Source organism: Oncorhynchus nerka, linkage group LG20 (assembly GCF_034236695.1).
Source record: "Oncorhynchus nerka isolate Pitt River linkage group LG20, Oner_Uvic_2.0, whole genome shotgun sequence".
Lineage (NCBI taxonomy): Eukaryota > Metazoa > Chordata > Actinopteri > Salmoniformes > Salmonidae > Oncorhynchus > Oncorhynchus nerka.
The window spans coordinates 48,678,920-48,706,275 of record NC_088415.1 but is presented as its reverse complement, the minus strand read 5'-3'; the positions used below and the strand labels follow the sequence as shown (position 1 = coordinate 48,706,275).

The 27,356-nt window shown below is 42.5% G+C and overlaps 1 protein-coding gene across 3 annotated transcripts in view; it reads left to right on the top strand.

Moving 5' to 3' along the window:
• Positions 1 to 27,356, top strand: part of LOC115101912 (agrin-like) — a 492,981-nt gene that overhangs the window by 235,266 nt on the left and 230,359 nt on the right. The window lies entirely within an intron of this gene.

Below are 27,356 nucleotides of genomic sequence, written 5' to 3'. Positions count from 1 at the left end.
GGTACATAGATTAATAATAAAGAGATGGAAGAGGGAGAGAAGACTGGTACAAAGATGAATAATAAAGAGATGGGAGAGGGAGAGAAGTCTGGTCCAAAGAATAATAATAAAGAGATGGGAGAGGGAGAGAAGACTGGTACAAAGATGAATAATAAAGAGATGGGAGAGAAGACTGGTATAAAGATGAATAATAAAGAGATGGGAGAGGGAGAGAATATGGGTACAAAAATGAATCTTAAAGAGATGGGAGAGAAGACTGGTACAAAGATTAATAATAAAGAGATGGGAGAGAAGACTGGTATAAAGATGAATAATAAAGAGATGGGAGAGAAGACTGGTATAAACATGAATAATAAAGAGATGGGAGAGAAGACTGGTATAAAGATGAATAATAAAGAGATGGGAGAGAAGACTGGTACAAAAATGAATCTTAAAGAGATGGGAGAGAAGACTGGTACAAAGATTAATAATAAAGAGATGGGAGAGGGAGAGAATATGGGTACAAAAATGAATCTTAAAGAGATGGGAGAGAAGACTGGTACAAAGATTAATAATAAAGAGATGGGAGAGAATACGGGTACAAAGATGAATAATAAAGAGTTGGGAGAGAAGACTGGTACAAAGATTAATAATAAAGAGATGGGTGAGAAGACTGGTACAAAGATGAATAATTAAGAGATGGAAGAGGGAGAGAAGACTGGAATAAAGATGAATAATAAAGAGATGGGAGAGAAGACTGGTTCAAAGATTAATAATAAAGAGATGGAAGAGAGAGAGAAGCCTGGTACAAAGATGAAAACTAAAGAGATGGGTGAGAAGACTGGTACAAAGGTGAATAATTAAGAGATGGAAGAGGGAGAGAAATCTGGTACAAAGATGAAAACTAAAGAGATGGGTGAGAAGACTGGTACAAAGATGAATAATAAAGAGATGGAAGTGAGAGAGAAGCCTGGTACAAAGATGAAAACTAAAGAGATGGGTGAGAAGACTGGTACAAAGGTGAATAATTAAGAGATGGAAGAGGGAGAGAAATCTGGTACAAAGATCAATAATAAAGAGATGGGAGAGGGAGAGAAGACTGGTACAAAGATGAACAATGAAGAGAGGGAGAGAGAAGACTGGTACAAAGATGAATGATAAAGAGATGGGAGAGAAGACTGGTACAAAGATTAATAATAAAGAGATGGAAGAGAGAGAGAAGCCTGGTACAAAGATGAATAATAAAGAGATGGGTGAGAAGACTGGTACAAAGATGAATAATTAAGAGATGGAAGAGGGAGAGAAGACTGGAATAAAGGTGAATAATAAAGAGATGGGAGAGAAGACTGGTACAAAGATGAATAATAAAGAGATGGGAGAGGGAGAGAAGACTGGTACAACTCTGAGTAATAAAGAGATGGGAGAGGGAGAAGATTGGTACAAAGATGAGTAATAAAGAGATGGAAGAGGGAAAGATGACTGGTACAAAGATTAGTAATAAAAAGATGGGAGAGGGAGGGGAGACTGGTACAAAGATGAATAATAAAGAGATGGAAGAGGGAGAGGGAGGGGAGACTGGTACAAAGATGAATAATTAAGAGATGGAAGAGGGAGAGAAGACGGGTACAAAGATGAATAATAAAGAGATGGGAGAGGGAGAGATGACTGGTACAAAGATTAGTAATAAAAAGATGGAAGAGGGAGAGATAGACAAGACTCGTACAAAGATGAATAATAAAGAGATGGGAGAGAAAGACTGGTACATAGATTAATAATAAAGAGATGGGAGAGAAGACTGGTATAAAGATGAATAATAAAGAGATGGGAGAGAAGACTGGTATAAAGATGAATAATAAAGAGATGGGAGAGGGAGAGAAGACTGGTACAAAGATGAATAATAAAGAGATGGGAGAGAAAACTGGTATAAAGATGAATAATAAAGAGATGGGAGAGGGAGAGAATACGGGTACAAAAATGAATCTTAAAGAGATGGGAGAGAAGACTGGTACAAAGATTAATTATAAAGAGATGGGAGAGAAGACTGGTACAAAGATTAATAATAAAGAGATGGGAGAGGGAGAGAATATGGGTACAAAAATGAATCTTAAAGAGATGGGAGAGAAGACTGGTTCAAAGATGAATAATAAAGAGATGGAAGAGAGAGAGAGAAGCCTGGTACAAAGATGAAAACTAAAGAGATGGGTGAGAAGACTGGTACAAAGGTGAATAATTAAGAGATGGAAGAGGGAGAGAAATCTGGTACAAAAATGAAAACTAAAGAGATGGGTGAGAAGACTGGTACAAAGATGAATAATAAAGAGATGGAAGAGAGAGAGAAGCCTGGTACAAAGATGAAAACTAAAGAGATGGGTGAGAAGACTGGTACAAAGGTGAATAATTAAGAGATGGAAGAGGGAGAGAAATCTGGTACAAAGATCAATAATAAAGAGATGGGAGAGGGAGAGAAGACTGGTACAAAGATGAACAATGAAGAGAGGGAGAGAGAAGACTGGTACAAAGATGAATGATAAAGAGATGGGAGAGAAGACTGGTACAAAGATTAATAATAAAGAGATGGAAGAGAGAGAGAAGCCTGGTACAAAGATGAATAATAAAGAGATGGGTGAGAAGACTGGTACAAAGATGAATAATTAAGAGATGGAAGAGAGAGAGAAGACTGGAATAAAGATGAATAATAAAGAGATGGGAGAGAAGACTGGTACAAAGCTGAATAATAAAGAGATAGGAGAGAAGACTGGTACAAAGATGAATAATAAAGAGATGGGAGAGGGAGAAGATTGGTACAAAGATGAGTAATAAAGAGATGGAAGAGGGAGAGATGACTGGTACAAAGATTAGTAATAAAAAGATGGGAGAGGGAGGGGAGACTGGTTCAAAGATGAATAATAAAGATATGGAAGAGGGAGAGGGAGGGGAGACTGGTACAAAGATGAATAATAAAGAGATGGAAGAGGGAGGGGAGACTGGTACAAAGATGAATAATTAAGAGATGGAAGAGGGACAGAAGACGGGTACAAAGATGAATAATAAAGAGATGGGAGAGGGAGAGATGACTGGTACAAAGATTAGTAATAAAAAGATGGAAGAGGGAGAGATAGACAAGACTCGTACAAAGATGAATAATAAAGAGATGGGAGAGAAAGACTGGTACATAGATTAATAATAAAGAGATGGAAGAGGGAGAGAAGACTGGTACAAAGATGAATAATAAAGAGATGGGAGAGGGAGAGAAGTCTGGTCCAAAGAATAATAATAAAGAGATGGGAGAGGGAGAGAAGACTGGTACAAAGATGAATAATAAAGAGATGGGAGAGAAGACTGGTATAAAGATGAATAATAAAGAGATGGGAGAGAAGACTGGTATAAAGATGAATAATAAAGAGATGGGAGAGAAGACTGGTATAAAGATGAATAATAAAGAGATGGGAGAGGGAGAGAAGACTGGTACAAAGATGAATAATAAAGAGATGGGAGAGAAGACTGGTATAAAGATGAATAATAAAGAGATGGGAGAGGGAGAGAATACTGGTACAAAGATGAGAGAAGTCTGGTCCAAAGAATAATAATAAAGAGATGGGAGAGGGAGAGAAGACTGGTACAAAGATTAATAATAAAGAGATGGGAGAGGGAGAGAAGACTGGTACAAAGATTAATAATAAAGAGATGGGAGAGAAGACTGGTACAAAGATTAATAATAAAGAGATGGGAGAGGGAGAGAATACGGGTACAAAAATGAATCTTAAAGAGATGGAGAGAATACGGGTACAAAAATGAATCTTAAAGAGATGGGAGAGAAGACTGATACAAAGATTATTAATAAAGAGATGGGAGAGGGAGAGAATACGGGTACAAAAATGAATCTTAAAGAGATGGGAGAGAAGACTGGTACAAAGATTAATAATAAAGAGATGGGAGAGAAGACTGGTACAAAGATTAATAATAAAGAGATGGGAGAGGGAGAGAATATGGGTACAAAAATGAATCTTAAAGAGATGGGAGAGAAGACTGGTACAAAGATTAATAATAAAGAGATGGGAGAGAATACGGGTACAAAGATGAATAATAAAGAGTTGGGAGAGAAGACTGGTACAAAGATGAATGATAAAGAGATGGGAGAGAAGACTGGTACAAAGATTAATAATAAAGAGATGGAAGAGAGAGAGAAGCCTGGTACAAAGATGAATCATAAAGAGATGGGTGAGAAGACTGGTACAAAGATGAATAATTAAGAGATGGAAGAGGGAGAGAAGACTGGTACAAAGATGAATAATGAAGAGAGGGAGAGAGAAGACTGGTACAAAGATGAATGATAAAGAGATGGGAGAGAAGACTGGTACAAAGATGAATAATAAAGAGATGGGAGAGAAGACTGGTACAAAGATGAATAATAAAGAGATGGGAGAGAAGACTGGTACAAAGATGAATAATAAAGAGATGGGAGAGAAGACTGGTACAAAGCTGAATAATAAAGAGATAGGAGAGAAGACTGGTACAAAGATGAATAATAAAGAGATGGGAGAGGGAGAGAAGACTGGTACAACTCTGAGTAATAAAGAGATGGGAGAGGGAGAAGATTGGTACAAAGATGAGTAATAAAGAGATGGAAGAGGGAGAGGGAGGTATCTACCTATATATAGCTTAGCTGGCTTTATCCCTGTCTCAAATCTCATGAAATAATTGAACAGGGCTTTTGACTTGAGACAGTAGCTAGGCCTAGATGGATATTCAGCTAATTGTAATAATATTATATGAGGTTTATATAGCGCTTTTCATTGATGTCCATATTAATTGAAATCCTTATTTGAAACAATAACAACGCACACCCGCCTGTGTTTTGGTAGAAAAAAAAGCTGAGGGATGGGATTCAACCACTCTGAAATATAAGGCGAAATGTTTACAATGACTGACCATCCATGATATAAAACGTCTAGTTTTAACCATGTGTTCAGCCTATACAGTGTTTGTTTACATTTAATTTTTTTTTTACTATCATTAGAGTATAACAAGCTTATATTTGGGGATCTGATTGCGTACAACAGTTGAACTAAGCTCCTGATGCATTTATAAGTTATATTCTTCAAGAGTCAATGGGTATATACTATTAATTCATAAGTGCAAATATTGGATGTAGCAGCTGTCGTGATGTTGTATTAGTTAATGTGACGACTGTTGTTCATTGAATGATTAAAAGTTTCTAATTGCGCGATTATCTGAATCAAGCAATTATGAACTCATTAACCTGGGGCACCATGGGAAAACTAGTTTTTATTGAGTTTCTATTTCCCAAATTTTCTCAAAAAATATCAGAATATCGATTTTACAACAGCCGCTAAATAACCAGTTGCCTCTACCAATCTCGTTCTGAACGTCGTACAGCCCGTGAATCTGCACCGACCCGGGTCTCACCAATGAATTCGTATCACACCAATCTTAGTTGAATATCTATTTACTAAAAAGCTAAAATGATAATAAAAGATACACATAGACAAAACACATTATCGGCTATTGTTAGAACGTAGTATAACGGGCCAACACACTATGGCGCGTGTTACCCACAATGGGGATTTCAGAAGAGAGAGAAAAAATAAATTACACAAGAGAAATATACATTTGGTGAATTTGTCAGCTATGCTATTCTAACCCTAGCCTTGCCCTAAACTGCCGCTCTTATGGGTCAGAATATAATGATGTAATTACGTGTCAGGGATTTCCTCCTCTTCTTCCGAAGAGGAGAGGCGAAAAGGATCAGAGGACCAATATGCGGCGTGGTAAGTGTCCATGGTTCTTTTAATACGTAAATGTACACATGAACACTACAAAACAATAAACATGGAAAACCTAAACAGTCCTATCTGGTGCAAAGACAGAGACAGGAACACCTAAGTATGATTCTCAATCAGAGACAACTAATGACACCTGCCTCTTGAGAACCATACTAGGCCGAAACATAGAAATACCCCAAAACATAGAAAAACAAACATAGACTGCCCACCCAATTCACGCCCTGACCATACTAAATAATGACAAAACAAAGGAAATAAAGGTCAGAACGTGACATTACGTGGGGATGGTCTCCGAGGATTCTCTGCGTAGGCCTTCAGCTGTTCGATGACGCACTATTCCGGCGCACCTATCTGACCGTCCTTCTGATGTCAGTGTCCTTTTGGCTTAGGAGTCTGTTCCCTCACCCTTTGCTCTGGAAGGGGTCTTCTGAGGACAGACAGCTTTGTAGCTCAGAGCTCACAGCATAGTAATGAAACCCTTTAGATACCACGATTTGATGGGAGACGGAGGCTAGGTGGTTCGACTTGAATTCACCCGCTTAGACACAGCTACTCTTCCGTAGCTTTGGTAGAAAAGGATTTCTTTGTCTTCAAACTTGCGTTGCGTTCTGGATTCATTGACTTTTTAGACCTTGCTGCAGCTTGGGTCACGTAGTCTTCCTGTAAATTCTATACTCACAGGTTTTATACCCTTGGGTCAGAAGTGGGCGTAAACGCCTTTAGGGAAATTCTCTGGGCGTACAGGGTTAATGAGGCAAGGTCTAGATTTTATTCAAATCCAATTTTAGACAACTAACTTAACATTTCATCTTCCCCAAAACATTCTCTTTGATTTTGATATTTTCCATACAACGTACAATGTATAAACATCAAGCATATACTAGGAAAACTCTTCACATTACAATGTTTTTGTAATAACGTCATCTATTAACCTTTAATAACAAAACAAAAATTACATACATTTTCATATTCCATCTATCGTCATGACCACCATTGTGGCTGACGGAAACCATTGTTCCAAAGTCCCTTTATTTCATGTTTAATGTTCTGAGGCTGGTTCTCCATAGTAACAGGACAAAGGAATTTGTCTGTGGCCTGAGATTTACCAGGGGCGTGAGGGGTCATAAAACCCCCCACATCTTCAGACCCCTAGCTCTCTCCTCCTCTGTTGGGGTTGAGAGATAATCTGTAGGGTTGTGGTCTCCTGTAACCTGACCTGATCAGGACAGTCATAACACAATTTAGGATTCTAGCTTTAACGACATCCATGAAAACTGCATTGCATTGAAACTGTCAATAAATGCTCGCTGGTGTTAACATGCATTGACGTCAGTTGGCTATATAAACATAATATAAACGCAACTTGCAATAATTTCAATTATTTTACTGAGTTAAAGTTCATATAAGGAAATCAGTCAATTTAAATAAATTACGTAGATCCTAATCTATGGATTTCACATGACTGGGCAGGGGTGCCGCCATGGGGGGTCTGGGTGGGCATAGGCCCAGCCACAGGGAAGCCAGGCCCAGTAAATCAGAATGAGCTTTTCCCCACAAAAGGGCATTATTACAGACAGAAATACTCCTGAGTTTCATCAGCTGTCCGGGTGGCTGGTCTCAGACCATCCCGCAGGTGAAGAAGCCGGATGTGGAGGTCCTGGGCTGGTGAGGCTAGACATGGTCTGCGGAGTCTGGTTGGACATACTGCCAAATTCTCTTAAACGACATTGGAGTCGGCATATGGTAGATAAATGAAAATGTAATTTTCTGAAAACTGCTAGTGGACATTCTTTGTGTTGTATGAGAAAACAGCACATTTTAGAGTGGTCTTTTTTCCCCCTTAGCACAAGGTGCACCTGTGCAATGCTCATGCTGTTTAATCAGCTTCTTGATATGCCACACCTGTCAGGTGGATTTGTGCACAACTTTTTGAGAGATAAGCTTTTTTGTGCTGATGGAACATTTCTGGGATCTTTTATTTCAGCTCATGAAACATGCGACAAACACTTTATATGATGCGTTTGATATTTTTGTTCAGTGTAATTTAATTACCGCTTATCTTCTAGCTGTCTATCTGTGTTGTGAGAATTTCGGATGCCCGTTTGCTTTTGTCACACTGCCTGTGTATTGTTCCTGGCACGGATGCGTGCACACACAGACACACACACATCCAGACCATCAGGGTTCTGCCATCCCGTTCATTCCATTCATTCCAATGACCGCCTAAATGACGGTCGGATATGGCCGCGCGTAGCGCCCATGTCATTGTGCACCGTGTTAAAGTTGCTGGCAGGTGGCCGCCCAGCTATTAGGTGTCACTTCACACGCTCACAAAGAACAGAGCCTGGGAACACGAGACTTTTTTAAACAGTAATGACAGGTTAGAATAGTCTAAAATAACCGTTCCAATTCAATCTATTAGCAGTTAGCAAATGGGCATAAGGCTTGTTTTTCTTCGGAGGCCAGAAAAGAGCTGGTAAGGTGGACATTCTTGTCTGTCTTGGACTACAGTGATGTTATTTATATGCAGACCTCTGTGTTTGATGTGGCCCTTAGGTTTATTACTAACAAAAAGCGTCTGACACACCACTGTGATCTCTATGGTGCTTTTGTCAAGGCACAAGGCGAGACACAGATGCAGACACCGGAGGCAGATGGGTGGAGTCTTACCATGTTTAATAATCCAAAGGGGTAGGCAAGAGAATGGTCGTGGACAGGCTAAAAGGTCAAAACCAGATCAGAGTCCTGGAGGTACAGAGTGGCAGACAGGCTCGTGGTCAAGGCAGGCGGGAATGATGGTACAGAGTCCAGAAACAGGCAAGGGTCAAAACCGGGAGGACTAGAGAAAGGAGAATAGTAAAAAAGGTGTACGGGAAAAACCACGCTGGTTGACTTGACGGAACATACAAGACGAACTGGCACAGAGAGACAGGAAACACAGGGAAAAATACACTGGGGAAAATAAGCGACTCCTGGAGGGGGTGGAGACAATCACAGGAACAGGTGAAACAGATCAGGATGTAACAGCTTTGGCTGGTCTTCCTTGGCTCTACGTAGGTTAAACATTGGTATACTCTGATATGAGGCCATTTTGGGAAAACTGCCACTTTATCTCTGTCCTTCTTTGTTAATGTCTGAAAAGAAATACCAGTTACGATCTCATTCCTACTTACTTTGAATAGTTCCAAAAATCAAAATGGATCACCCCATAGCCTATACAGTTGTTTTTGGACGTTCTCTCCAATCTGTAACGCATTAGCTAAGTTAGCGCCGGCGCTAGTCCGCTTCTGTAAATGCCATTGGTAGCAGTTACTGTCTAATGCTTCCTGATGTTATCCCCAATGATACGTTAGCATAATATACTAGTGTAATCAGCCTTAGTTGCCTGTGATTTAGGCAATGAGCGTAGCGTGCCGTGTGGAGAGGTGCGGGAGGGGTGATATCTAGAGAGCTCGTCAGTGAATCAGAGACTGTTTTCTGTGGCATCCCGCACCACTACAGCTCAAGGAGAGAGGGAAGAGGAGATAGAGAGACGGAGAGAGGTAGTGAGAGCGAAAGGGTTGGGGGGAGAAGAAGAGATTGAGAAGATGAGAGGTGTAGAGATAGAGACTAATGAAGCTGGAGGTGACAGAGAAAGGAAGAGAGGAAGAGAGCGAGGGGGGAGTGCCAAGGTGAGTGTGAGAGATCCATCCAAGTAAGCAGAAGGAGGGAGACTGGCGGTTTGAAAAAGAGTGTAATGCCCAGGGAGTTGAGATCACACAGATACACTGGAGGGGATTCTTCAGAGGGAAGACACACACACTGTCCTGGGGAGGATGGTGAATCAGCAGTAGGTTTTTAACTCTGTTCCAGTTTACTGCACACACCATTACACACACAGAGACCCCTGGGCGCCCTGTACTGTCTCACTACTACACTACAGACTGTTGTGCTCCCCCGCTGTGCAATGGGCCAGAGCTGCAGCTGAGCCTCTTAACACACATCAGCGGTCAGCAGCTCTGTCTGAAACGTCCAACCATGTTGTCTCAACGCTGAGCAGCTAGCAGTGCTCCGCTGAGAGGTGTCGTGTGAGCCTGTGTTCGCATGCTGTGTGTCCCTGCATTTATAGACAGTAGCAGTCAAAGGTTTGGACACACCTACTCATTCCAATGTGTGTGTGTGTGTGTGTGTGTGTGTGTGTGTGTGTGTGTGTGTGTGTGTGTGTGTGTGTGTGCGTGCGTGTGTGCGTGTGTGTGTGTGTGTTTCCACACTATATTGATCCTGTCAAGAGCCTAACGTCAACATTCCCCCCTTGGCACTACACTGAAAGCCTCCCTCTGTGTACGCATGCACGGACACACACACACGACCCCTTTATGCCCAAATTAGAACACACACAGTCCTTATCATCTGTTCATTCCAAGCCATTGCAGAGCTGCTTTATTTAACGTGAAGTGCTCAGTTAACGCAGAATGTAATGACAAAGAAACAAGTCTCTCTCTCTTCCTCTCTCTGCCACTCATAGGCATCGGCATGGATTGAGGGCACCTGCTAATTATGTTGTGGGCTGACTTCTCTTCCACTTGTCAAAGAGCAAAGCTAACCGTGATGTAGTGCACCTCTCCCGTGGGTGGGCGTATATGTGTCCTGCGAGGGTGTCCACTCTCCAAGTAACACATAATTTGGCTTGTCAACATCAGAGTGCTATGTCATGCAAACATCACCTTTTTTATAAGAAAAAACACACATACACAAAGAGGTATTATGATAATTCATAATACCTCTTTGTGTATGTGTGTTTTTTCTTATAAAAAAGGTGATGTTTGCATGACATAGCACTCTGATGTTGACAAGCCAAATTATCTCTCTCCCTCTTTCTCTCTCCTTGAAGGGGGAGGAAATTGCTTGTTTAACTGGTGTGTGTGTGTGTGTGGGGGGGGCTCCATCTGTTCCCTACACAGTGGAAAACATGTCTGGGCGCAGGGGGCGCTCCCATCCGCAGCTGCTCCAGAGCCCTCTACCACCCCACCACGGCCCTGCTAGAGCCGAGGGAGGGAGATGGAGGGACTAGATGGTGGGTGTGAAGGAGAAAGGGAATAGAAAAGGTATAAAGAGGGAGTTTTGTGTTTGCATGAGAGAGAAAGATAGCTGGTCCCAAATCGCTCCCTACTCCTCCACTTTCCCCCTAAGCCCTTGATATTAGCGTTTCTGAAAGGTCTAGTTAGGGTTCACCTTACAGATCTGCAAAACACTAGGCTGGGTCTCTGGGAGCTAGTATGTGCTGCAAGGATAGCCTATCTGTGCTAACTGGCAGTGTGGTAGTAATATGGTTTCAAGTGGCCGGGTGAGACAGAGAGGAACAAAGATCAGCTTTGATCAAAGCCACAGTGACGCGAAAGACTGGCCCTTTCTTCAATTATAGGCAAGGCTACAATGTTCCTTTTCTTACCTCTTACAGATATAGTAACATGTGCACACACACACACACATAGCACATAAATAATAACCCTCTCCCCCTACACACATACTCACGAGCACACACACACACACACACCCTACTTTAAAAGTACACTTTAATGATATCATGGAAAATGGGCGACAGAAAATTGGCCATTCCACTCCCCAGCGCTACGGACCTTCAAAGGGCCCTTCATTAGTGAACAGGACACACAGAGCACAGTGAGTGTGTGGATCTAAGTAACCCCAGTGGATTGGATTAACCCAGTGGTGAACTGATGGGCAGGAGATTGGTGTCAAGGCCATTCTCACTACACTGGGCCCTGCAGATTGAAATTCCACCTCACCCCCGATCTTCTTCAGCCATTCTCTCCCTCCCCCACAGTAGGCTTGTGCTCTCCTCTCCTCTCACCGTAGCATTGGTCTCCAATGGGTTACGTACTTTTACCGTCTGACACACTAAGCCTCCCAGACCTCATCCACATAGAAATGCTTGATAATATACAGTGCATTCGCTACGTTTTTACTCATCTACACCCAATGCCCCATAATAACAAAGCAAGCACAGGTTTTTAGTCATTTTTGAAAATTTATAAAAGATAAAACATAGAAATACCTTATTCAGACCTTTTGCTATGAGACTCGAAATTGAGCTCAGGTGCATCCTGTTTCCATTGATCACCCTTGAGATGCATCTACAACTTGATTGGCGTCCACCTGTGATAAATTCAATTGATTGGATATGGTTTTTCTGCAATATTGAAGGTCCCCAAGAACAAAGTCACCTCCATCATTCTTAAATGGAAGAAGATTGCAACCACTAAGACTTTTCCTACAGCTGGCCGCTCGGGCCAAACTTAGCAATCGGGGGAGAAAGGCCTTGATCAGGGAGGTGATCAAGAACCCGATGGTCACTCTGACAGAGCTCCAGAATTCCTCTGTGGAGATGGGAGAACCTTCCAGAAGGACAACCATCTCTGCAGCACTCCACCAATCAGGTTTTTATGGTAGAGTGGCCAGATGGAAGCCACTCCTCAGTAAAAGGCACATGACAGCCCACTTGGAGATTGCCAAAAGGCACCTAAATACTCTCAAACCTTGAGAAAGAAGATTATCTGGTCTGATGAAACCAAGATTGAATTATTTGGCCTGAATGCCAAGCGTCACGTCTGGAGGAAACCTGGCACTGTCCCTACAGTGGAGCATGGTGGTGGCAGACTAGCCAGGATTGAGGGAAAGATGAACAGAGCAAAGCACAGAGATATCCTTCATGAAAACCTGCTCAGGACCTCAGACTGGGTGGCGAAGGTTCACCTTCCAACAGGACAACTACTTTAAGCACACAGCCAAGACAATGCAGGAGTGGCTTTGGGACAAGTCTCTGGATGTCCTTGACTGGCCCAGCCAGAGCCCGGACTTGAACCCAATCGAACATCTTTAGAGAGACCTGAAAATAGTCATGATTTGCTCCCCATCCAAGCTGACAGACCTTGAGAGGATCTGCAGAGAAGAATGGGAGAAACAGCCCAAATACAGGTGTGCCGCTTGTAGCGTCATACACAAGAAGACTCGAGGCTGTAATCGCTGCCAAAGGTGCTTCAACAAAGTACTGAGTAAAGAATCTGTATACTTATGTAAATGTGATATTTCAACAAACAAAATCAATATGCACCTCTAAATGGATCCTCAATGCTTCAATCTGCACCACTAAATGGATCCTCAATGCTTCAATATGCACCTCTAAATGGATCCTCAATGCTTCAATATGCACCTCTAATTGGTCCTTAATGCTTCAATATGCACCACTATATGGATCCTCAATGCTTCAATATGCACCACTAAATGGATCCTCAATGATTCAATATGCACCACTATATGGATCCTCAATGCTTCAATATGCACCACTAAATGGATCCTCAATGCTTCAATATGCACCACTATATGGATCCTCAATGCTTCAATATGCACCACTATATGGATCCGCAATGCTTCAATATGCACCACTATATGGATCCGCAATGCTTCAATGTGCACCACCAAATGGATCCTCAGAAAAAATGCTTTAGATCGTTTTAGTAATCAATTAAAATGTGTTGCGAATGCTTTTCCTATGCAATTTTATATGCATCCTCAGAAATGGGCAGAAATGTAATGAAAGGACCTCGATAGGACCGTGCCTCAGGACTACCTGGCCTGATGACTCCTAGCTGTCCCCAGTCCACCTGGCCGTGCTGCTGCTCCAGTTTCAACTCTTCTGCCTACGGCTATGGATCCCTGACCTGTTCACCGGACGTGCTACCTGTCCCAGACCTGCTGTTTTCAACTCTCTAGAGACAGCAGGAGCGGTAGAGATCCTCTCAATGATTGGCTAAGAAAAGCCAACTGACATTTACTCCTGAGGTGCTGACCTGTTGCACCCTCGACAACCACTGTGGTTATTATTATTTGACCCTGCTCGTCATCTACGAAAATTTGAACATCTTGGTCATGTTCTGTTATAATCTCCACTCGACACAGCCAGAAGAGGACTGGCCACCCCTCATAGCCTGGTTCCTCTCTAGGTTTCTTCCTAGGTTCTGGCTTTTCTAGGGAGTTTTTCCTAGCCACCGTGCTTCTACACCTGCATTGCTTGCTGTTTGGGGTTTTAGGCTGGGTTTCTGTACAGCACTTTGAGATATCAGCTGATGGAAGAAGGGCTGAAATTTGATTTGATATATAGGTCATCCTAGTAATGCTATGTAAACCTTCATTGAAATTCTTTAATATATAAATTCTGATTAGATACTCAGAAATGATTGAATATGCAGTTCTACGTAGATCCTCATAGAAATGTAATGCTCTAAGGAGCTTCATAGAATTGGTTTGATATGTAATGTGATCTGTGCATGGTTGCATGCCATGCATTCTTGTGCAGTGGCAGCAGTTGATTTTGGTGGCAGACACATGCCTCGTCATGTGGTCTGTCTCCTTATGAACGAAATATAGGTGATGGATTTGCCTGGAATGTGCTGTATATTAATAGGCACGTCTGCCCATGCCAAAGACAGTGGGAAAACAAGAACACAAAATGAATGTATGTGTTTGTTCAATGTTTGTTGCCTCCGTGAATTTGCCTATTGTCATGTGTTTTTTTGCAGTAAACCTCTGTTTGTGTGTACATGTTGGGCTGAGTGTGTGTTTGCGTTTTCAGTATTCTATTTCCCCCAATATGTGCGTCCATTCGTGGCCAACTACAGCAGCGTGCTTCATTCAGAATGGGCTAAACGCTGCCAAAGAGGGCAAATTAAGACAAATGAAGAGAAGCGCATATTTATCCACATTCCCCCAGAATCCCTGTCTCTTTCCCACTTTATCCTGGCAGGAAATGTTACAAAGCCTCAACATTGAGGCGCGAGAGTATAATGAAAAGCACATAAGCGTGGAAAGCTTTGCCTACTTTTGTGTTGATGGCAATTAATTTTCTAGCGGCTGCGATCGCTAACGCTAGCCGCCGGTGCATGGGACACATCCTAGAAATGTGAACAGATGTCCCCCATCCAACATCCATCCCCTCTCCCACTCGCTGGCGTGTACAACTGAGTCTTAGGGCCCCATATTGCTGCTCGCTTTCCCCGGCTGAGAGGGAGTGAAGTTCAGAGTGATGGATAGGCAGCATGGGCTTTGACTCTCTGAAAATAACACAATCATGTGCTACGTTCACCTCTCAGGGTTATTAAGATACAGAGAGTGATGGAGAAGAGAAAGGGAGGGGGCGGCTTGACAGCCTCTAAATTGAGCTTGGCAGATCTGAAGTACCAGGCTCCTTCTGATGGCCTTTATTTGGTGCTTACTCCCTCTTTGGTGTGTGTGTGTGTGTGTGTGTGTGTGTGTGTGTGTGTGTTACTCCTCTATGGTTTTTCTGTGGCACGGGAGTGAACGAAGGAAGGGAAAGGAGGAAAGGGAGAAGGGTTAGGTCGCATTTTACATTGACAGCCCTCTTTTTTTCATCTCCCTCTCTTTTTCTCTCACCACCTGGGAGAAGAGCCAGGGAGAGAGGGAAAGGGAGAGAGAAAAAGAGAAAATGAAGTGATTTGTGGAAGTATTGATCTCTGAGCCACGGTTATTGATTAGAGCGTGGAAAGAGATGGAGGGGATGGAGAGTGATGGAGAGCTTTGTCTGAAAGAGGAGCGAGGGGGGGGGGACTGTCTACTGGGGCCCAAGAGCTGCTTTATAGGGGGCTCTTTATAGGGCACCAAATTAGGGCACTCACAGGTAGGCGGGAAGGTCAATTCTTATAGGGCAATTTTATGGACCTGCTTTTTTCTATTTCATTACCAAGAATTCATCTCTACTTTCTGATTGTGGTAAACTACCAGGGGGGGTAGAGGTTTGGCACATTTTCACAGTCCTCTTTCTCAAACAAACTTAGTAAAAGCCCAAATGAAACAACACAAACCATACAAGGTTGAGCATCTTCCATCTTCAAACCACCTTAAAATGTGCCTTGTCTCACGATAGCACTCATTCTGTTTCACTTCAAACAGAATGGTGAGTGTAGCGAGGCTACCTTAAAATTCCTCCTTTATCTAAAAATCATCCTTCTATCCTATTCAATCCCAATGGTGATTCGGAAGAGCATGGAGAAGTATAGGATTTTTATCCTTTTACCCAGTGAAACCATTTTTGCACCAGATAGAGCTACAGGCACACTCACACAGAGTAAAGCCATCTGCCACTGGCTTGGACCTTCTCTAGGAAGGACCCCTGAAGTCCCTCACCACCCCCGTTGTAGAGCCAGCATGGAGAAGCAGTTTCCTTTTCCACCCCTGTCTTTGTTGAGGGGAGTTGCAGAGCCATGGTGGAGATGAGGCTGTTTTTGGAGATGGGAGAATGCCTTTGGTCCCCATACATTGACACACTGACTGAGAGGCAGATTCCCCCTCAGTCTTTTCTCTTCAACATCCTCTCTCTCTTTTTCATGTAACATAGAAAGCTTGATGATGAAACACTGGGGGGGGGGACGGAGAGAGAGATGGAGCGAGAGCACAAGAGCAAAATGGGAAATGTAGAGCGAGAGAAAACGTTAAGGGACAACGTTAGATTCCATGAGGCTATGGATCTCACCGTAAGCAAAAACCCTAAAGCAACACGGCAACGTGTGTTCGTGAAAAGATACACACCATACCATGGGGAGTTATTTGGGAGGGCTTGGAAGTTATGTTCAGATGGTGAGAGGAAAAGGGAGAGCACTCCTCTCCAACAACTCGGTGGATGAGTTGAATAATTGAATCTCGCGTAGCAGTGTGTGCATGTGGCAGGCGCCGGGGATTTAGTCATGTATATTGCATCACGTTGTCATCTTTTTAGAGCCGCGCTGCTCTCCACTTTCCTTTGTGCCGGAGATGAAGGGTGACAGGAAAGGGCCACATCTCCATTATTTAAACTGGGGACCAGGGCCCATCCATTCTGACTCTCACTCTCTCTCTCTCGCTCTCTGAGGTGTCCATGAGGAAGACGTCCTCCCAAATCCCACTCTTCCTTCCTCTCTTTCACTCTCACTTACCTCTCTCTCACACCCATTCTCTCTTCCTCTCCCTCTCTCCAAATATATGCCCCTGTCTTTCTCTCCCTTATTGTTCATTCTCCTCCTCTGCCTCTCTCTATCTCCCTTTTTCACTCTCGATCTCCCTCTCTCCCACTGTCCTCTCTTTGTCTGACTGACACGCAGCGATGCAAAGTATCCCGGCAGCCTCATTTTGATGAAGAGTTATCACCGATGGGGTATGATCCCTCTGATACTACACTGTACTTTGTCACCATGAGCGTGACAGAACAGATGTCACAAGGTTCCATATTTCGGGCCTGATTTACTGTAACATTTGTTTGCACCTGTTATTATCAAAAGGGAATATAACATTAAAGTGTAGAGTAAATACATTTAGTTGGATTTTTCTCAATTTGTATTCCCACTTGAAAATAACGGGTGCAAAATTGTGTGCTGGTGCAGCACGCCAGGTAAATTTGACCCCATGGAATATTGGTCATAACAGGTTTTTATGCCTGCATATGACATCTTATGTCATGCTTATCACAGATTTATGTGGGGGGGTTATCATGATGGAGTAGACTGTTGGAAACACTGAGAGAAAACATGCATGTTTCTGTTCAGGAGAAAGTTACATATTACGCGCCTATTTATACTGAACAGAAATATGAATGCAACATGTAGTGTTGGTCCCATGTTTCATGAGATCAAATAAAGATCACAGAAATGGTCCGTACGCACAAAAAAGGTATTTCTCTTCAATTTTGTCCACATCCTTTTTAGTGAGCATTTCTCCTTTGCCAAGATAACCCATCCACCGGACAGGTGTGGCATAACAAGAAGCTGATTAAACAACATGGTTATTACACAGGTGCACCTTGTGCGGGGGCAATAAAAGGACATTGTAAAATGTGTTGTGTTTTGTCACACAACACAATGCCACAGTTGTCTCAAGTTTTGAGGGAGCGTGCAATTGGCATACAGACTGCAGGAATGTCCACCAGAGCTGTTGCCAGAGAATTTAATGTTAATTTCTATACCATAAGCCACTTCCAACGTCGTTTTAGAGAATTTGGGAGTACGTCCAACCGGCCTCACAACCGCAGACCACGTGTAACCTCGCCAGCCCAGTCCACATCTGGCTTCTTGATCTCCGGCATCGCCTAAAACCAGCCACCCTGACAGTTGATGAAACTGAGGAGTATTTCTGTCTGCAATAAAGCCGTTTTGTGGGGAAAAACTCATTCTGATTGGCTGGGCCTGGCTCTCTAGTTGGTGGACCTATGCCCTCCCAGGCCCACCCATGGCTGTACCCCTGCCCAGTCACGTGAAATCCATAGATTAGAGCCTAATTTATTTATTTGAATTGACTGATTTCCTTTTATATGAACTGTAACTCAGTAAAATCTTTGAAATTGTAGCATGTTATGTTTATATTTTTGTTCAGTACAGTTGTATTTTATTTCTTCTGATTCTTTGCTCTATCTTTTCTCTCGCTCTTTCTCAGTCTGCCTTTAACCTCTCACCATCTTCTCTTGCTCTCTGTCTTTATCTCTTTCAACTCTGTCCATCTGGTCTTGTGCACTCTCCTTCCTCTCACCCGCCAGCTCCCCTCCCTCTTTCTGTCTGGGTCTGGGAAACTGTGTGGGAGTGTTTGTTGTGCTGCAGTGTGTGCTTGTGTGATAAATTATAAGTTGATGCAGGTGTGAGCCAGGTCAGCAACCCCGGCACAGCTCAGGAAGCTCAATGAGCGGGAGGGGAATTGATTGGTCTTTTATACGTGGAAATGAGTAAATACAAGCGCACACTCACACACAATCTCAGTCCAGACGGGGAATGAAAAAAGGTAATAGACCTTGCTCGTTGAAATAATGTTGTAGAAAGGAGGGAAAGAAAGTTTTTGAAAAGTATGAATGTCTGTTTTTTTCTTTTCTTCGTCGTGAGCAGATGTTTCCTCACTCACTCGCTATGCTTTGTATGATCAATAATTGACTGCATCAATCCCCTGGGAGCTTGTAAGTAAAATATCAATTTACTTTTTAGGCAGATGTATTCTACAGGCACAAAGACAATGTTCATCTGCATTTCTCCCGGACCTTCTGGTGCGTTGCTCTAAATAGTGTTATCGCTGAGGCGGCGGACCGATACACAATTTTGCCGTACTATGAATCAGTTGCCTACCTTTCAGCCCTTGACATAACATCTAGGCCCGGAGAAGATATTACATTTAACCTTAGCATTTGTCAACAAAATTTGATTTTCAAAATGTCACGTTGCTCCTTCTCCGGCCTCTAGGTCACCAGGCTGCTCATTAGGGTGCACACCTGTCGCCAGCGTTACTCGCATAATGACACTCACCTGGACTCCATCACCTCCTTGATTACCTGCCCTTTATATGTCACTCCCTTGGGTTTCTTCCCCAGTCACCATTGTTGCTGTTTCATGTCAGTGCGCTGTTTGTGTTTCTTGTTTTGTTCATTTATTTATTAAATGTATTCACTCCCTGAACTTGCTTCCCGCCTCCCAGCGTACATCCTTACACAAAATTTGATTATTCTAACCCAAAATGGAATCTAAGAGCGAGTGCTTAGGGGCCGATCCAGCATTCACTGGCGGAATAGCAATAGAAAAATTGCATTTTCCTAATGACACCAACCTGCGAGTGAATCGTTCCCATTTTGAAACCAGATGAAACAACTGGTGAGGAGAAATGCGTTAGTCAGTTCAGTTCTTTGTAAGAGCTACATCTGTTTCTCCTTTGACATCAGTGTTAGTTTTCAAGGGGTCATTGTGCAGAAACAACTGTGCCACCACAATGGTCATGGCCTGGACAAAAGCACAGAGAATGTGATCAATCGCACATTGATGCATTTCGTAGCGGCGTGGATAGGTCAACACTGCACCACAACTGAGGTGCTTTTGAAGGCAACACAGTGGGCCAAAGAAGAGGGTCATCACAATGTGTCTGGTAGATGTTTCTACCTGACACCAACATATGTGTGGAACATCCAAAGCTCTCCAGCCTCCGACACCAGGCTTGATGAGAATGACAGCATCAGCGTTGACAGACCGGTCAAGTCTGACCTTCAACAGGAGGTCATGTTCTACCAACCACTGTTCCACTCCACCAAACAAACACTAATCAATGTACTGCAGATGGAGCAACTTGCCAAAGATAGAAACGGAATGGTTTTCCTGGATGCAACCTACAAAGTAATCACAGCTTATGGTTACACATTTTATGCATTAATCATTCAGCATCATGGGCGTGGAATTCCTGTTGCTTACTTCATTGTATGTGAGGAGACTACAGATGTGCTAGAGGTGTGCTTGCAGACGTTCGAACAGGCTATCCTAGGATTTTAAAAGAACCATGCACGTGACCAATATGAAGGAGATGGTGCATTTTAAATAGAGATGCGGATATGTTTTCATTGAGATGTGTGATGTTCGACAGAGACCTGAACGAGGTCAATGCAGTCCGCAAAGTTTTTCCAGAGGGTAGCATTCTGGTTCCATGTCTTGCAGGTGTCTCAACCAGAGTTTAACAGAGCATTAATTAAAATAAAACATCCATTAATCATGGTTCGGGCACCATTTAGAATTTTGGAATTTGCTCCCATTCAACTCATGAGTTGAAATTTAATTTGAATTGGCCACACTCCACAAGATGTAGAATTTGAGTGACAGGAAGTAGAATGTGATTCAGTGAAAGATGTTGGATATAATGAAAATATGCTTTTATCTTCTCCTCCCTAACAATGGGAATTTCACTGAATTCAATTGTATTTACTTACATTCAAATTCTAATTGCAATGCTGTATCCTGGGGAGATGGAGGGGAAGCTGGCCAGGGGAAGCTCGGGTGGGTTGCAGGAAACCAGGTGCGGAGGCTGAGGCTGGAGTGAGAGGGGTTGGCACAGGGTAAGCAGGTCCGGAGGGGAATCCAAGGGAGTAGTAGAGTGGGGAATCCAGGACAGAGTAGCAGGATGAGGAGATGTGGGACTGGAGACAGGAACCAGAGTCAGAGCGGGCAGAACTGTAGCGGAGAGGAAAACCGTGTCAGGCAAGGCACAACAGGATAACAGGATCTAAATAGTAACAAACAGCTAGAAACGTAGAGACTGAGCAGAGATTACGATCTGGCAGTGTAGAAGTGGCAGGACTGAGTATTTGTAGAGGTCTTGATTATGGAACAGGTTGCAGCTGGTGGGGACTCCAGCACACCTGTCTCCACCCACACAATCACACACACAGAGAGAGAGAGGGAGAGGGTGAGAGCACTGGGGGAGTGGCGGCAGGTCAAGGAGACACATGATGAGCAGTAGAGGGTGTGGCAGGAGCAGATCTAACACTTAGTGGGACTATCATTTGTTTTTCAACATTACAATAACCCAACACACCTCCAGGCAGTTTAAGGTCTATTTGATCAAGAAGGAGAGTGATGGTGCTGCATCAGATGACCTGGCCTCCACAATCACCCGACCTCAATCCAATTGAGATGGTTTGGGATGAGTCAAACCGCAGAGTGAAGGAAAAGCAGCCAACAAGTGCTCAGCATATGGGAACTCTTTCAAGACTATTGGAAAAGCATTCCAAGATGGTTGAGAGAATGCCAAGAGAGTGCAAAGCTGTCATCAAGGCAAAGGGTGGCTACTTTGAAGAATCTCAAAAGTCAAATATATTTTGATTTGTTTAGCTTTTTTGTTTTGGTTACTACATGATTCCAAATGTGTTATTTCATAGTTTTATGTCTTCACTATTATTCTACAATGTAAAAAATAGTAAAAATATTGAAAAATCCTGTAATGAGTAGTGTGTCCAAACTTTTGACTGGTACTGTTGTGTCGATATGAAAGCAGTCAAAAATAGTCAATTACTGTTTAATTGTGTGCGTTTTCACGCAATGGCATCAGATGGATTTCATTTATCCCTTGTCCTCACAGTTGACACAAATCTTCGTAATTGTCACTTGCTTGACGCACTTTGACATACCTTTATTTGGTTGCAGTGCTTAATAGTCTCCGGTTCTCTCATTATTGTGTCCCCATTGTCTTGTCATTCTTCAGGGGAGGGAGCTCCCGTCCCACGTTGTTTATGCGGCCGGCCAGGCTTGATTTCTTTACAAGTAACTTGTTTGCCAATGACAGTCAAGTGACAATTGTCCATAGTGTCATGTCTCCCCTTGCCAATGTAAAGTTCCAGAAGCCTCATCACCACATACTCCGACACTCGCTCACCTACTGCCCGATGTGGAGCTTATCCCAAATATTGAAGGCCATTTAGCATGTAAAGTTTGCGCACACTCTCACTGTGTAGCCTACTCCAAGCCTACTCCAAGTGGGCCAGAGTACAATAGAAGGGCCCGCTCGTCAACTCACCCATTCACTCCCTTTCTCATACTTTACTTCATTTTTTATATAGTATGTGTGAAATTAGGTTTAGGTTCAGTTTCGAAGTGATTACTAGCTGGGCACTGTACTTTCAACTGTTGGGAGAAGGAAGGGCAACGAGGGAAAACCGTAAAAAAAATGGCATGCCCTCCTAAAACTGGTTATAACTCCAGTACAATTCTAACACCGACAGTGTTTAGGAAAATAAGGAGGGGGGCATGACTTTAATAATGGCAGAGTAATACAAAAAATACAAATAATGAGCAGTCAAAATGACTGTTTTAGCGGTTGTAGTGTTAACTAAATGTGTATTAGTGAAAGATGATCACTGGATGAGCAATCAATCATTTGTTCACACTGTTGACTGTTGTGGTGTCCTAGGGCTAGTAGGAGTCACGCTGTTCTGGTGTAAGGCAACAGTGCCGATCCAAACGGTGCTGTCCTTCAAATTAGATGTTACATTAAGATCTTGTCTTTCCTTGGATTCCTTCCATCCTCTTAGCTTCTTCTTAAAAGGCATTGGAGGATAGGATCTGAGGTCCCACCCTTTGGACCATCACCTCCAATGTGAGAACAGAAGAGAGGCAAGGAGAGAAGAGGGTGCAAAACATTAAGGAACATCTTTTGAGATTCACCTCGAGATTCGCTTTTGGCCCTAGTCCATTCAAAATTCAGCACATCCCCCCCTCCCTTCTCCCTCCTTTTGAATGAGCCCTCTGATGTTGCATCCATACAGACAGACTACATGGACAAAACACAGCAGGGGGACATACATATGCCAGTTTCCGTGGTCAGAGAAAGAGGGCAGACACAATGTTTGTCAGGGTAAAACTAAGGAGAAAAGGACGAAGAAAATAGTATACCCTGTGTGTGTTTATGAGCACACACACATTTTTTTGCACATACAAATGTGAGTGCAGGAATGTGGTAATGTGCTGCACTTTGAATGAATAATGCCAGAGTGAATCGGCCTCTTTCATTTGTTCCCCACCTTGTACGTGGTCAGACATTATGGAGCTTTCCAGGTAACACACTGTCTATACAAAATGTTTGTGGGCAAAGTTGTTTGTGTCGTGTATTATATGTCATTTGCTTCTTGATGAAATTGAAAGATGCCAGCATCGTATGGTGTGAGACGGGCCCAACCCATCTACTGCAGAGCAACTGTAAGGTTGTATTCAGCCCATGTGACAAACAAACGTTGATTTGATACAGTGTGTGCAGGCTTTGACATCTGCTCTGCTAAAGTATGTACAGTACATACAGGGTTGTTTTCGAACTGTAAATCAAATGTCTGTCTTCATTGATGTACATGATTAATGAAACTATATATTCCCTAAACCTGACTCATTTAAAGACATCAGGCAATTACAAAGCTTATTTCAGTGTATTTTACCATGTAACATTATTCTCTCTTTCTGTCATGTACTGGTCCAACACATTTCTGAAATGGCTGAGCAGATGTCCTCCCAGACCAATGATTGTGTTTTTGTATATCACTTTTGAGTAAACAGTTAGTACTGTAGTGTATCACTATATAATTATATTGTTATTCATTGCATTATCATACATTTACTTGAACTGTTGCACCCCAGCAAGCTTTCTATCTGGCTTGGCCCAAGGGACAGTTATTTATTTAACTAGGCAGCTACTTTAAAATCTATAAATGTACTCGCCGACATCCCGATGTCCCTGCCTAGATCAGCAGCTTCAGCTGAAACAAAACAACATTTAAGCTGGTAAAGTGAACATAAATGATCATTATTGCAACCACCACAAAATACATGAATGGTGAGCTTCCCTGAATCCATCAAACCACTATTTCACATTTCAGAGAAAATCCTTAACAAAACCCTCTGTGATCTTATTTGTTCTCTCTTTTCTGGTGAATGAAACTAAAATCGCAACCAGCTTTCTATGGCTTGTTTTAAAAATAGCGATATTTTGGAGATTATTACATTTTCAAATAACCGAAAGTGAGAGGTTGTAATCTGAATATAGGAAAAAAGTCCGTTCTTGAACACAGGGTGAGACTTTCTTACTAATTTGCTCGAAAATTAAGTTCAGATTTAAGTAGAACTTTTGTATGACTGGTGCCTTCAGTGGGAGGTCTAATGCATTAATATTTAATCATTTCTGCCCTCCGAATTCAAATGTATTATATAAAAAGGCCCTTCATTTCCAAATAAAATGTAGCATTTTTTGCTCATATTAAAACTCATTTTTTTAACCACTACACATATCTTGTTAACAAGTCGGCAAGTCGGTTAGGACATCTACTATGTGCATGAAACAAGTAATTTTTCCAACAATTGTTGTGAAATAATCTATAATTCACTGTATAACAATTCCAGTGGGTCAGAACGTTTACATACACTAAGTTGACTGTGCCTTTAAATAGCTTGGAACATTCCCAAAAATGATGTCATGGCTTTAGAAGCTTCTGATATGCTAATTGACATAATTTGAGTCAATTGGAGGTGTACCTGTGGATGTATTTCAAGGCCTACCTTCAAACTCAGTGCCTCTTTGCTTGACATCATGGGAAAATCGAAAGAAATCAGCCAAGACCTCAGAAAAAAATTGTAGACCTCCACATCCTTGTGAACAATTTTCAAACACCTGAAGGTACAGTTATACTGAACTGTGACTGCAATGTTTTTTCGTAAGAGACAGTTAACTCAATATCACACAGTCCCACTGTTGCAGTCCCACAGAGAGAGAAAAGAACAGTATGAAGATGAAATAATCATGCAACACATAGTGGAAGTAATACAATACTAACTCTGAGGTAAACACATTGTTTTTTACTAACAATATGACTTAATCGCGAACTGTCTAGCATCCTCTAACATCTAAGCAGTTCCTAGAGTTGTCCTTCTTCTAATTTCTGTCAACACTGTCATACCTAACTATCCCATATCAGTCCACACACCCCTCTCTCACCAGTGAGAGCATGACATCATGTATTATGGATGATCGCTCCCCAAAACAGAGTGAGCATTACAAGGACAAGGCATTTTCATCCATTAAAGCCACACACTGGACATGCTCTCTCTCTCAAATGGGATGTTCTCCGTTGGGTAGAAAGAAATCCACCAGCATGTAATTTAAAGGTCCAAATCTAGCTCCTAAATCTAATTCTATCCCTACACTAATTCTACCCCTACACTAATTCTACCCCTACACTAATTCTAACCCTACACTAATTCCAACCCTACACTAATTCTAACCCTACACTAATTCTAACCCTACACTAATTCTAACCCTACACTAATTCTAACCCTACACTAATTCTAACCCTACACTAATTCCAACCCTACACTAATTCTACCCCTACACTAATTCTAACCCTACACTAATTCTAACCCTACAGTAATTCCAACCCTACACTAATTCTAACCCTACACTAATTCTAACCCTACACTAATTCCAACCCTACACTAATTCTAACCCAAACACTAATTCTAACCCAAACATTAATTCTAACCCTACACTAATTCTAACCCAAACACTAATTCTAACCCAAACACTAATTCTAACCCCTTACACTAATTCTAACCCTACACTAATTCTAACCCTACACTAATTCTAACCCTACACTAATTCTAACCCTACACTAATTCTAACCCTACACTAATTCTAACCATAGCACTAATTCTAACCCTACACTAATTCTAACCATAGCACTAATTCTAACCCTACACTAATTCTAACCATAGCACTAATTCTAACTTTAACCATAAAATCCCTAGAAATAGCATTTGCCCTTGTGGGGACCAAGTAAAATGTCTCAGTTGGTACATTTTTGTTTGTTTGTTTGTTTACTATTATTGTGGGGACTTCACAAGTATAGTTAAACTCATCCACACACACACACACACACACACACACACACACACACACACACACACACACACACACACACACACACACACACACACAATACACACACACACACACACACACACAATACACACACACATGCCTGTGGGGTGATCTGCCAGCTAAAAGTAACCGTATAGCCATTGTTCACAGGCACTAGAGGAGAGAGGAGCATTGAAGGAGTCTTGACATGGTTTTCACATTACTGACCATGTGCTGTCAGACTCCATAGTTGCACCTCTCATACTCGCACCCCACCCCCCACACACACACACACTGCATGTACACACACAAAATGCACACACGCTCTCTCTTTCTTCACTCTCTTTCTTTTCTTCCCCCTTCAACGAAAGAAAGACTAGCTCAGGTATCTGTCAGGCCCCAGTTCCTCAGGTGGTCTAACATTGAGAACGGAAGCCCTCGCCTGTCCTCTCTCACTGTAACACAGACACACACACTCACCTGTCAATGGAGAGGGGGTAGAGAAAGAGATCTGGAAGCCTAAGACAGATGCGGGAACAGATGCTGCCCTCTCCTTCCACACACACACACACACATAACAGAGCTGTGTGTTAATATATGTGTGCGTGTGTGTGCGTACATGAGTGTGTAGTGTACATGTGCGCGCCTGTGTGTGTGTTCAACAACAAGTGAGAGCGAGACAGACAGCTGCCGGGCTAGTCAATGTGAACATGCCCACTCGCGTTCAGCACTGGCCTGGGAACCAGTGATAAGACGTAGCTGGGGGAGATCTGTGAAGGGGGGGGGGGGACTAAATAGGAGATGCGGGGCATCCAAAGGGGCCGCAAGGGCCATCAAAAGCTCCGAACCAAGGAGACTCTTAAGATCAGGGCCCTCCTAAGCTCAGCCAGGAAGGACTACGCTTTGTCCTCCGTCAGTCTCATTGATTTCTATTCAAATCCACTACCTGTGAGAGTTACCTGCTGTTTAAGTCAGCTTTAGTGTAGTGGTATGGATGTGTGGACACTGGCCAGATAAATGATGCTCAAAGGTACCAAGCTGACGTCTATATTACAGGGGTCAATAAAGATGTAGGTATGTAGTGGATATTGTATGTAGCTCCTGTATTTGGAGTTGTAACGAAGCTATTTAACCCATGAATATGTCGAGTAAACTAGTCGTTAACTCTGTTTTTTGTCAAGTGTCAACTGTTATGTAGCTAAGGCCCTTCAACTTTCAGTAATGGCATTCTTTGAAGTGTTTTTGAACGGTCTGAAAGTTGTACTCCCGTTGGCCAGTAGGACATTTCCTCCCTCACAAATAACATACTGCATTGCTCTTTTTCTCGATCTCTGTCAAATCAAACGTTCAAAT